At 42.3% G+C, this 12,014-nt stretch overlaps 8 non-coding genes across 8 annotated transcripts; all 8 read left to right on the plus strand.

Moving 5' to 3' along the window:
* The first annotated feature begins 175 nt into the window (after window positions 1-175).
* On the plus strand, window positions 176-249 carry TRNAI-AAU (transfer RNA isoleucine (anticodon AAU)). Its single transcript has one exon. It is a non-coding gene; the product is annotated as a tRNA-Ile (tRNA).
* Window positions 250-2,576: 2,327 nt separating this feature from the next.
* Window positions 2,577-2,650, plus strand: TRNAI-AAU (transfer RNA isoleucine (anticodon AAU)). The gene has a single exon. It is a non-coding gene; the product is annotated as a tRNA-Ile (tRNA).
* Window positions 2,651-5,545: 2,895 nt separating this feature from the next.
* Window positions 5,546-5,619, plus strand: TRNAI-AAU (transfer RNA isoleucine (anticodon AAU)). Its single transcript has one exon. It is a non-coding gene; the product is annotated as a tRNA-Ile (tRNA).
* A 1,089-nt stretch (window positions 5,620-6,708) lies between these two features.
* TRNAI-AAU (transfer RNA isoleucine (anticodon AAU)) lies at window positions 6,709-6,782 on the plus strand. The gene has a single exon. It is a non-coding gene; the product is annotated as a tRNA-Ile (tRNA).
* A 2,255-nt stretch (window positions 6,783-9,037) lies between these two features.
* On the plus strand, window positions 9,038-9,111 carry TRNAI-AAU (transfer RNA isoleucine (anticodon AAU)). Its single transcript has one exon. It is a non-coding gene; the product is annotated as a tRNA-Ile (tRNA).
* A 725-nt stretch (window positions 9,112-9,836) lies between these two features.
* TRNAI-AAU (transfer RNA isoleucine (anticodon AAU)) lies at window positions 9,837-9,910 on the plus strand. Its single transcript has one exon. It is a non-coding gene; the product is annotated as a tRNA-Ile (tRNA).
* A 724-nt stretch (window positions 9,911-10,634) lies between these two features.
* TRNAI-AAU (transfer RNA isoleucine (anticodon AAU)) lies at window positions 10,635-10,708 on the plus strand. Its single transcript has one exon. It is a non-coding gene; the product is annotated as a tRNA-Ile (tRNA).
* A 676-nt stretch (window positions 10,709-11,384) lies between these two features.
* Window positions 11,385-11,458, plus strand: TRNAI-AAU (transfer RNA isoleucine (anticodon AAU)). The gene has a single exon. It is a non-coding gene; the product is annotated as a tRNA-Ile (tRNA).
* The last annotated feature ends 556 nt before the right edge of the window (window positions 11,459-12,014 follow it).

The raw sequence follows: 12,014 nt of genomic DNA on the forward strand, positions 1-12,014 counted from the left end.
TTTGTCCCAGTTCTACTTAAATGTGATGCAGGCTACAAGTCAGTTTGAAGATAATTGTCATATTCATGAATTTCCTTCAGATCACATGTAGTTTTTCTTTAGGTTGTTGTGAGGATAAGGGTTTTATGTGTGAATGAGTTAGGCATTTTTTTCCAAGGGAAAAAGACTCTCAGCTGGCCGGTTAGCTCAGTTGGTTAGAGCGTGGTGCTAATAACGCCAAGGTCAGGGGTTCGATCCCCGTATTGGCCACTTTGTCATTTTGGGAAATATTTCTGCAGAAGCATGAGATTGATGCAGAATTGGCACTCACAGCTTTAGAGTTACTAACACAAGATTGCTGTTTTGTTGGTAGCAGCTGTGCATACATGGTCACGGGTCAGTACTGCTGCGGGACATAACCAATGTTGTTGTGAGGATAAGGGTTGTATTTGTGAATGAGTTAGGCATTTTCTTTCAAGGGAAGAAAACTCCCCCCTGCAAAAGGCCTCCCTCCTATGCTCCAGTCAGAAGGCATACTTTTTCTGACTGAGCATGGTGCTAATCATGCCAAGTTAGCGGATTTGATCCCAGTATTGGCCACTTTGTCAATTTGGGAAATATTTCTGCAGAAGCATGAGATTGATGCAGAATTCCCACCCACAGCTTTAGATTTACTATGACTAGTTTGCTGTTTTGTTGGAAGCAGCAGTCCATAAATGGTCACAGGTCAGTACTGCTGTGGGAAATGACCAATGAGATGCATTTAACCTTCTTTGTCCCAGTTTTACTTAAATGTGATGCAGGCTACACGTCAGTTTGAAGGTAATTGTCAAATTCATGAATTTCCTTCAGATCACATGTAGTTTTTCTTTAGGTTGTTGTGAGGATAAGGGTTTTATGTGTGAATGACTTAGGCATTTTTTTTGCAAGGGAAGAAAAAATCCCCCTGCAACTGGCCTCCCTCTTATGCTCCAGTCAGAAACAGGACTCTCAGCTGGTCGGTTAGCTAAGTTGGTTAGAGCGTGGTGCTAATAACGCCAAGGTCACGGGTTCGATCCCTGTATTGGCCACTTTGTCATTTTGGGAAATATTTCTGCAGAAGCATGAGATTGATGCAGAATTGGCACTCACAGCTTTAGAGTTACTAACACAAGATTGCTGTTTTGTTGGAAGCAGCTGTGCATACATGGTCACGGGTCAGTACTGCTGCGGGACATAACCAATGTTGTTGTGAGGATAAGGGTTGTATTTGTGAATGAGTTAGGCATTTTCTTTCAAGGGAAGAAAACTCCCCCCTGCAACTGGCCTCCCTCCTATGCTCCAGTCAGAAGGCATACTTTTTCTGACTGAGCATGGTGCTAATCACGCCAAGTTAGCGGATTTGATCCCAGTATTGGCCACTTTGTCAATTTGGGAAATATTTCTGCAGAAGCATGAGATTGATGCAGAATTCCCACCCACAGCTTTAGATTTACTATGACTAGTTTGCTGTTTTGTTGGAAGCAGCAGTCCATAAATGGTCACAGGTCAGTACTGCTGTGGGAAATGACCAATGAGATGCATTTAACCTTCTCTGTCCCAGTTCTACTTAAATGTGATGCAGGCTACACGTCAGTTTGAAGGTAATTGTCAAATTCATGAATTTCCTTCAGATCACATGTAGTTTTTCTTTAGGTTGTTGTGAGGATAAGGGTTTTATGTGTGAATGACTTAGGCATTTTTTTTGCAAGGGAAGAAAAAATCCCCCTGCAACTGGCCTCCCTCTTATGCTCCAAGTCAGAAACAGGACTCTCAGCTGGTCGGTTAGCTAAGTTGGTTAGAGCGTGGTGCTAATAACGCCAAGGTCACGGGTTCGATCCCCGTATTGGCCACTTTGTCATTTTGGGAAATATTTCTGCAGAAGCATGAGATTGATGCAGAATTGGCACTCACAGCTTTAGAGTTACTAACACAAGATTGCTGTTTTGTTGGTAGCAGCTGTGCATACATGGTCACGGGTCAGTACTGCTGCGGGACATAACCAATGTTGTTGTGAGGATAAGGGTTGTATTTGTGAATGAGTTAGGCATTTTCTTTCAAGGGAAGAAAACTCCCCCCTGCAACTGGCCTCCCTCCTATGCTCCACTCAGAAGGCATACTTTTTCTGACTGAGCATGGTGCTAATCACGCCAAGTTAGCGGATTTGATCCCAGTATTGGCCACTTTGTCAATTTGGGAAATATTTCTGCAGAAGCATGAGATTGATGCAGAATTCCCACCCACAGCTTTAGATTTACTATGACTAGTTTGCTGTTTTGTTGGAAGCAGCAGTCCATAAATGGTCACAGGTCAGTACTGCTGTGGGAAATGACCAATGAGATGCATTTAACCTTCTTTGTCCCAGTTCTACTTAAATGTGATGCAGGCTACAAGTCAGTTTGAAGATAATTGTCATATTCATGAATTTCCTTTAGATCACATGTAGTTTTTCTTTAGGTTGTTGTGAGGATAAGGGTTTTATGTGTGAATGACTTAGGCATTTTTTTTCCAAGGGAAGTAAAAATCCCCCTGCAACTGGCAACCCTCTAATGCTCCAGTCAGAAAGAGGACTCTCACCTGGTCGGTTAGCTCAGTTGGTTAGAGCGTGGTGCTAATAACGCCAAGGTCACGGGTTCGATCCCCGTATTGGCCACTTTGTCATTTTGGGAAATATTTCTGCAGAAGCATGAGATTGATGCAGAATTGGCACTCGCAGCTTTAGAGTTACTAACACAAGATTGCTGTTTTGTTGGAAGCAGCTGTGCATACATAGTCACGGGTCAGTACTGCTGCGGACATAACCAATGTTGTTGTGAGGATAAGGGTTGTATTTGTGAATGAGTTAGGCATTTTCTTTCAAGGGAAGAAAACTCCCCCCTGCAACTGGCCTCCCTCCTATGCTCCAGTCAGAAGGCATACTTTTTCTGACTGAGCATGGTGCTAATCACGCCAAGTTAGCGAATTTGATCCCAGTATTGGCCACTTTGTCAATTTGGGAAATATTTCTGCAGAAGCATGAGATTGATGCAGAATTCCCACCCACAGCTTTAGATTTACTATGACTAGTTTGCTGTTTTGTTGGAAGCAGCAGACCATAAATGGTCACAGGTCAGTACTGCTGTGGGAAATGACCAATGAGATGCATTTAACCTTCTTTGTCCCAGTTCTACTTAAATGTGATGCAGGCTACAAGTCAGTTTGAAGATAATTGTCATATTCATGAATTTCCTTCAGATCACATGTAGTTTTTCTTTAGGTTGTTGTGAGGATAAGGGTTTTATGTGTGAATGAGTTAGGCATTTTTTTCCAAGGGAAAAAGATTCTCAGCTGGCCGGTTAGCTCAGTTGGTTAGAACGTGGTGCTAATAAGGCCAAGGTCAGGGGTTCGATCCCCGTATTGGCCACTTTGTCATTTTGGGAAATATTTCTGCAGAAGCATGAGATTGATGCAGAATTGGCACTCACAGCTTTAGAGTTACTAACACAAGATTGCTGTTTTGTTGGTAGCAGCTGTGCATACATGGTCACGGGTCAGTACTGCTGCGGGACATAACCAATGTTGTTGTGAGGATAAGGGTTGTATTTGTGAATGAGTTAGGCATTTTTTTTCCAAGGGAAGAAAACATCCCCCTACAACTGGCCTCCTGCTTATGCTTGAGTCAGAAACAAACCTCTCAGCTGGCTGTTTAGCTCATTTGGTTAGAGCGTGGTGCTAATAATGGCAAGGTCACGGGTCCCCGTATTGGCCTCCTTGTCATTTTGGGAAATATTTCTGCAGAAGCATGAGATTGATGCAGAATTGGCACTCACAGCTTTAGAGTTACTAACACAAGATTGCTGTTTTGTTGGTAGCAGCTGTGCATACATGGTCACGGGTCAGTACTGCTGCGGGACATAACCAATGTTGTTGTGAGGATAAGGGTTGTATTTGTGAATGAGTTAGGCATTTTTTTTCCAAGGGAAGAAAACATCCCCCTACAACTGGCCTCCTGCTTATGCTTGAGTCAGAAACAAACCTCTCAGCTGGCTGTTTAGCTCATTTGGTTAGAGCGTGGTGCTAATAATGGCAAGGTCACGGGTCCCCGTATTGGCCTCCTTGTCATTTTGGGAAATATTTCTGCAGAAGCATGAGATTGATGCAGAATTGGCACTCACAGCTTTAGAGTTACTAACACAAGATTGCTGTTTTGTTGGAAGCAGCTGTGCATACATGGTCACGGGTCGGTACTGCTGCGGGACATAACCAATGTTGTTGTGAGGATAAGGGTTGTATTTGTGAATGAGTTAGGCATTTTCTTTCAAGGGAAGAAAACTCCCCCCTGCAACTGGCCTCCCTCCTATGCTCCAGTCAGAAGGCATACTTTTTCTGACTGAGCATGGTGCTAATCACGCCAAGTTAGCGGATTTGATCCCAGTATTGGCCACTTTGTCAATTTGGGAAATATTTCTGCAGAAGCATGAGATTGATGCAGAATTCCCACCCACAGCTTTAGATTTACTATGACTAGTTTGCTGTTTTGTTGGAAGCAGCAGTCCATAAATGGTCACAGGTCAGTACTGCTGTGGGAAATGACCAATGAGATGCATTTAACCTTCTTTGTCCCAGTTCTACTTAAATGTGATGCAGGCTACAAGTCAGTTTGAAGATAATTGTCATATTCATGAATTTCCTTTAGATCACATGTAGTTTTTCTTTAGGTTGTTGTGAGGATAAGGGTTTTATGTGTGAATGACTTAGGCATTTTTTTTCCAAGGGAAGAAAAAATCCCCCTGCAACAGTATTGGCCACTTTGTCAATTTGGGAAATATTTCTGCAGAAGCATGAGATTGATGCAGAATTCCCACCCACAGCTTTAGATTTACTATGACTAGTTTGCTGTTTTGTTGGAAGGAGCAGTCCATAAATGGTCACAGGTCAGTACTGCTGTGGGAAATGACCAATGAGATGCATTTAACCTTCTTTGTCCCAGTTCTACTTAAATGTGATGCAGGCTACAAGTCAGTTTGAAGATAATTGTCATATTCATGAATTTCCTTTAGATCACATGTAGTTTTTCTTTAGGTTGTTGTGAGGATAAGGGTTTTATGTGTGAATGACTTAGGCATTTTTTTTCCAAGGGAAGAAAAAATCCCCCTGCAACAGTATTGGCCACTTTGTCAATTTGGGAAAAATGTCTGCAGAAGCATTAGATTGATGCAGAATTCCCACCCACAGCTTTAGATTTACTATGACTAGTTTGCTGTTTTGTTGGAAGCAGCAGTCCATAAATGGTCACAGGTCAGTACTGCTGTGGGAAATGACCAATGAGATGCATTTAACCTTCTTTGTCCCAGTTCTACTTAAATGTGATGCAGGCTACAAGTCAGTTTGAGGATAATTGTCATATTCATGAATTTCCTTCAGATCACATGTAGTTTTTCTTTAGGTTGTTGTGAGGATAAGGGTTTTATGTGTGAATGAGTTAGGCATTTTTTTTCCAAGGTAAGAAAAAAATCCCCCTGCAACTGGCCTCCCTCTTATGGTCCAGTCAGAAATATTCCTCTCAGCTGGCCGGTTAGCTCAGTTGGTTAGAGCGTGGTGTTAATAATGCCAAGGTCACGGGTTCGATCCCCGTATTGGCCACTTTGTCATTTTGGGAAATATTTCTGCAGAATGATGAGATTGATGCACAATTGGCACTCACAGCTTTAGAGTTACTAACACAAGATTGCTGTTTTGTTGGAAGCAGCTCTGCATACATAGTCACGGGTCAGTACTACTGCGGACATAACCAATGTTGTTGTGAGGATAAGGGTTGTATTTGTGAATGAGTTAGGCATTTTCTTTCAAGGGAAGAAAACTCCCCCCTGCAACTGGCCTCCCTCCTATGCTCCAGTCAGAAGGCATACTTTTTCTGACTGAGCATGGTGCTAATCAAGCCAAGTTAGCGAATTTGATCCCAGTATTGGCCACTTTGTGAATTTGGGAAATATTTCTGCAGAAGCATGTGATTGATGCAGAATTCCCACCCACAGCTTTAGATTTACTATGACTAGTTTGCTGTTTTGTTGGAAGCAGCAGTCCATAAATGGTCACAGGTCAGTACTGCTGTGGGAAATGACCAATGAGATGCATTTAACCTTCTTTGTCCCAGTTCTACTTAAATGTGATGCAGGCTACAAGTCAGTTTGAAGATAATTGTCATATTCATGAATTTCCTTCAGATCACATGTAGTTTTTCTTTAGGTTGTTGTGAGGATAAGGGTTTTATGTGTGAATGAGTTAGGCATTTTTTTTCCAAGGGAAGAAAAAATCCCCCTGCAACAGTATTGGCCACTTTGTCAATTTGGGAAAAATGTCTGCAGAAGCATTAGATTGATGCAGAATTCCCACCCACAGCTTTAGATTTACTATGACTAGTTTGCTGTTTTGTTGGAAGCAGCAGTCCATAAATGGTCACAGGTCAGTACTGCTGTGGGAAATGACCAATGAGATGCATTTAACCTTCTTTGTCCCAGTTCTACTTAAATGTGATGCAGGCTACAAGTCAGTTTGAGGATAATTGTCATATTCATGAATTTCCTTCAGATCACATGTAGTTTTTCTTTAGGTTGTTGTGAGGATAAGGGTTTTATGTGTGAATGAGTTAGGCATTTTTTTTCCAAGGGAAGAAAAAATCCCCCTGCAACTGGCCTCCCTCTTATGGTCCAGTCAGAAATATTCCTCTCAGCTGGCCGGTTAGCTCAGTTGGTTAGAGCGTGGTGTTAATAATGCCAAGGTCACGGGTTCGATCCCCGTATTGGCCACTTTGTCATTTTGGGAAATATTTCTGCAGAATGATGAGATTGATGCACAATTGGCACTCACAGCTTTAGAGTTACTAACACAAGATTGCTGTTTTGTTGGAAGCAGCTGTGCATACATAGTCACGGGTCAGTACTGCTGCGGACATAACTAATGTTGTTGTGAGGATAAGGGTTGTATTTGTGAATGAGTTAGGCATTTTCTTTCAAGGGAAGAAAACTCCCCCCTGCAACTGGCCTCCCTCCTATGCTCCAGTCAGAAGGCATTCTTTTTCTGACTGAGCATGGTGCTAATCACGCCAAGTTAGCGAATTTGATCCCAGTATTGGCCACTTTGTCAATTTGGGAAATATTTCTGCAGAAGCATGAGATTGATGCAGAATTCCCACCCACAGCTTTAGATTTACTATGACTAGTTTCCTGTTTTGTTGGAAGCAGCAGTCCATAAATGGTCACAGGTCAGTACTGCTGTGGGAAATGACCAATGAGATGCATTTAACCTTCTTTGTCCCAGTTCTACTTAAATGTGATTCAGGCAACAAGTCAGTTTGAAGATAATTGTCATATTCGTGAATTTCCTTCAGATCACATGTAGTTTTTCTTTAGGTTGTTGTGAGGATAAGGGTTTTATGTGTGAATGAGTTAGGCATTTTTTTTCCAAGGGAAGAAAAAATCCCCCTGCAACTGGCCTCCCTCTTATGCTCCAGTTAGAAATTTGCCTCTCAGCTGGCCGGTTAGCTCAGTTGGTTAGAAGGTCACGGGTTCGATCCCCGTATTGGCCACTTTGTCATTTTGGGAAATATTTCTGCAGAAGGATGAGATTGATGCAGAATTGGCACTCACAGCTTTAGAGTTACTAACACAAGATTGCTGTTTTGTTGGAAGCAACTGTGCATACATAGTCACGGGTCAGTACTGCTGCGGACATAACTAATGTTGTTGTGAGGATAAGGGTTGTATTTGTGAATGAGTTAGGCATTTTCTTTCAAGGGAAGAAAACTCCCCCCTGCAACTGGCCTCCCTCCTATGCTCCAGTCAGAAGGCATACTTTTTCTGACTGAGCATGGTGCTAATCACGCCAAGTTAGCGAATTTGATCCCAGTATTGGCCACTTTGTCAATTTGGGAAATATTTCTGCAGAAGCATGAGATTGATGCAGAATTCCCACCCACAGCTTTAGATTTACTATGACTAGTTTCCTGTTTTGTTGGAAGCAGCAGTCCATAAATGGTCACAGGTCATTACTGCTGTGGGAAATGACCAATGAGATGCATTTAACCTTCTTTGTCCCAGTTCTACTTAAATGTGATGCAGGCTACACGTCAGTTTGAAGATAATTGTCATATTCATGAATTTCCTTCAGATCACATGTAGTTTCTCTTTAGGTTGTTGTGAGGATAAGGGTTTTATGTGTGAATGACTTAGGCATTTTTTTTGCAAGGGAAGAAAAAATCCCCCTGCAACTGGCCTCCCTCTTATGCTCCAGTCAGAAACAGGACTCTCAGCTGGTCGGTTAGCTCAGTTGGTTAGAGTGTAGTGCTAATAATGCCAAGGTCACGGGTTCGATCCCTGTATTGGCCATTTTGTCATTTTGGGAAATATTTCTGCAGAAGCATGAGATTGATGCAGAATTGGCACTCACAGCTTTAGAGTTACTAACACAAGATTGCTGTTTTGTTGGAAGCAGCTGTGCATACATGGTCACGGGTCAGTACTGCTGCGGGACATAACCAATGTTGTTGTGAGGATAAGGGTTGTATTTGTGAATGAGTTAGGCATTTTCTTTCAAGGGAAGAAAGCTCCCCCCTGCAACTGGCCTCCCTCCTATGCTCCAGTCAGAAGGCTTACTTTTTCTGACTGAGCATGGTGCTAATCACGCCAAGTTAGCGAATTTGATCCCAGTATTGGCCACTTTGTCAATTTGGGAAATATTTCTGCAGAAGCATGAGATTGATGCAGAATTCCCACCCACAGCTTTATATTTACTATGACTAGTTTGCTGTTTTGTTGGAAGCAGCAGTCCATAAATGGTCACAGGTCAGTACTGCTGTGGGAAATGACCAATGAGATGCATTTAACCTTCTTTGTCGCAGTACTACTTAAATGTGATGCAGGCCACAAGTCAGTTTGAAGATAATTGTAATATTCATGAATTTCCTTCAGATCACATGTAGTTTTTCTTTAGGTTGTTGTGGGGATAAGGGTTTTATGTGTGAATGAGTTAGGCATTTTTTTCCAAGGGAAAAAGACTCTTAGCTGGCCGGTTAGCTCAGTTGGTTAGAGCGTGGTGCTAATAACACCAAGGTCACGGGTTCGATCCCTGTATTGGCCACTTTGTCATTTTGGGAAATATTTCTGCAGAAGGATGAGATTGATGCAGAATTGGCACTCACAGCTTTAGAGTTACTAACACAAGATTGCTGTTTTGTTGGAAGCAGCTGTGCATACATAGTCACGGGTCAGTACTGCTGCGGACATAACCAATGTTGTTGTGAGGATAAGGGTTGTATTTGTGAATGAGTTAGGCATTTTCTTTCAAAGGAAGAAAACTCCCCCCTGCAACTGGCCTCCCTCCTATGCTCCAGTCAGAAGGCATACTTTTTCTGACTGAGCATGGTGCTAATCAAGCCAAGTTAGCGAATTTGATCCCAGTATTGGCCACTTTGTCAATTTGGGAAATATTTCTGCAGAAGCATGTGATTGATGCAGAATTCCCACCCACAGCTTTAGATTTACTATGACTAGTTTGCTGTTTTGTTGGAAGCAGCAGTCCATAAATGGTCACAGGTCAGTACTGCTGTGGGAAATGACCAATGAGATGCATTTAACCTTCTTTGTCCCAGTTCTACTTAAATGTGATGCAGGCTACAAGTCAGTTTGAAGATAATTGTCATATTCATGAATTTCCTTCAGATCACATGTAGTTTTTCTTTAGGTTGTTGTGAGGATAAGGGTTTTATGTGTGAATGAGTTAGGCATTTTTTTTCCAAGGGAAGAAAAAATCCCCCTGCAACTGGCCTCCCTCTTATGGTCCAGTCAGATAGATGCCTCTCAGCTGGCCGGTTAGCTCAGTTGGTTAGAGCGTGGTGCTAATAACGCCAAGGTCACGGGTTCGATCCCTGTATTGGCCACTTTGTCATTTTGGGAAATATTTCTGCAGAAGGATGAGATTGATGCACAATTGGCACTCACAGCTTTAGAGTTACTAACACAAGATTGCTGTTTTGTTGGAAGCAGCTGTGCATACATAGTCACGGGTCAGTACTGCTGCGGACATAACCAATGTTGTTGTGAGGATAAGGGTTGTATTTGTGAATGAGTTAGGCATTTTCTTTCAAGGAAAGAAAACTCCCCCCTGCAACTGGCCTCCCTCCTATGCTCCAGTCAGAAGCATACTTTTTCTGACTGAGCATGGTGCTAATCACGCCAAGTTAGCGAATTTGATCCCAGTATTGGCCACTTTGTCAATTTGGGAAAAATGTCTGCAGAAGCATTAGATTGATGCAGAATTCCCACCCACAGCTTTAGATTTACTATGACTAGTTTGCTGTTTTGTTGGAAGCAGCAGTCCATAAATGGTCACAGGTCAGTACTGCTGTGGGAAATGACCAATGAGATGCATTTAACCTTCTTTGTCCCAGTTCTACTTAAATGTGATGCAGGCTACAAGTCAGTTTGAGGATAATTGTCATATTCATGAATTTCCTTCAGATCACATGTAGTTTTTCTTTAGGTTGTTGTGAGGATAAGGGTTTTATGTGTGAATGAGTTAGGCATTTTTTTTCCAAGGGAAGAAAAAATCCCCCTGCAACTGGCCTCCCTCTTATGGTCCAGTCAGAAATATTCCTTTCAGCTGGCTGGTTAGCTCAGTTGGTTAGAGCATGGTGCTAATAATGCCAAGGTCACGGGTTCGATCCCCGTATTGGCCACTTTGTCATTTTGGGAAATATTTCTGCAGAAGGATGAGATTGATGCAGAATTGGCACTCACAGCTTTAGAGTTACTAACACAAGATTGCTGTTTTGTTGGAAGCAGCTGTGCATACATAGTCACGGGTCAGTACTGCTGCGGACATAACCAATGTTGTTGTGAGGATAAGGGTTGTATTTGTGAATGAGTTAGGCATTTTCTTTCAAGGAAAGAAAACTCCCCCCTGCAACTGGCCTCCCTCCTATGCTCCAGTCAGAAGGCATACTTTTTCTGACTGAGCATGGTGCTAATCACGCCAAGTTAGCGAATTTGATCCCAGTATTGGCCACTTTGTCAATTTGGGAAATATTTCTGCAGAAGCATGAGATTGATGCAGAATTCCCACCCACAGCTTTATATTTACTATGACTAGTTTGCTGTTTTGTTGGAAGCAGCAGTCCATAAATGGTCACAGGTCAGTACTGCTGTGGGAAATGACCAATGAGATGCATTTAACCTTCTTTGTCGCAGTACTACTTAAATGTGATGCAGGCCACAAGTCAGTTTGAAGATAATTGTAATATTCATGAATTTCCTTCAGATCACATGTAGTTTTTCTTTAGGTTGTTGTGAGGATAAGGGTTTTATGTGTGAATGAGTTAGGCATTTTTTTCCAAGGGAAAAAGACTCTCAGCTGGCCGATTAGCTCAGTTGGTTAGAGCGTGGTGCTAATAACGCCAAGGTCACGGGTTCGATCCCTGTATTGGCCACTTTGTCATTTTGGGAAATATTTCTGCAGAAGGATGAGATTGATGCAGAATTGGCACTCACAGCTTTAGAGTTACTAACACAAGATTGCTGTTTTGTTGGAAGCAGCTGTGCATACATAGTCACGGGTCAGTACTGCTGCGGACATAACCAATGTTGTTGTGAGGATAAGGGTTGTATTTGTGAATGAGTTAGGCATTTTCTTTCAAAGGAAGAAAACTCCCCCCTGCAACTGGCCTCCCTCCTATGCTCCAGTCAGAAGGCATACTTTTTCTGAATGAGCATGGTGCTAATCAAGCCAAGTTAGCGAATTTGATCCCAGTATTGGCCACTTTGTCAATTTGGGAAATATTTCTGCAGAAGCATGTGATTGATGCAGAATTCCCACCCACAGCTTTAGATTTACTATGACTAGTTTGCTGTTTTGTTGGAAGCAGCAGTCCATAAATGGTCACAGGTCAGTAGTGCTGTGGGAAATGACCAATGAGATGCATTTAACCTTCTTTGTCCCAGTTCTACTTAAATGTGATGCAGGCTACAAGTCAGTTTGAAGATAAT

Source organism: Ambystoma mexicanum, chromosome 1p (assembly GCF_040938575.1).
Source record: "Ambystoma mexicanum isolate Mex_15411 chromosome 1p, UKY_AmexF1_1, whole genome shotgun sequence".
Classification (NCBI taxonomy): Eukaryota; Metazoa; Chordata; class Amphibia; order Caudata; family Ambystomatidae; genus Ambystoma; species Ambystoma mexicanum.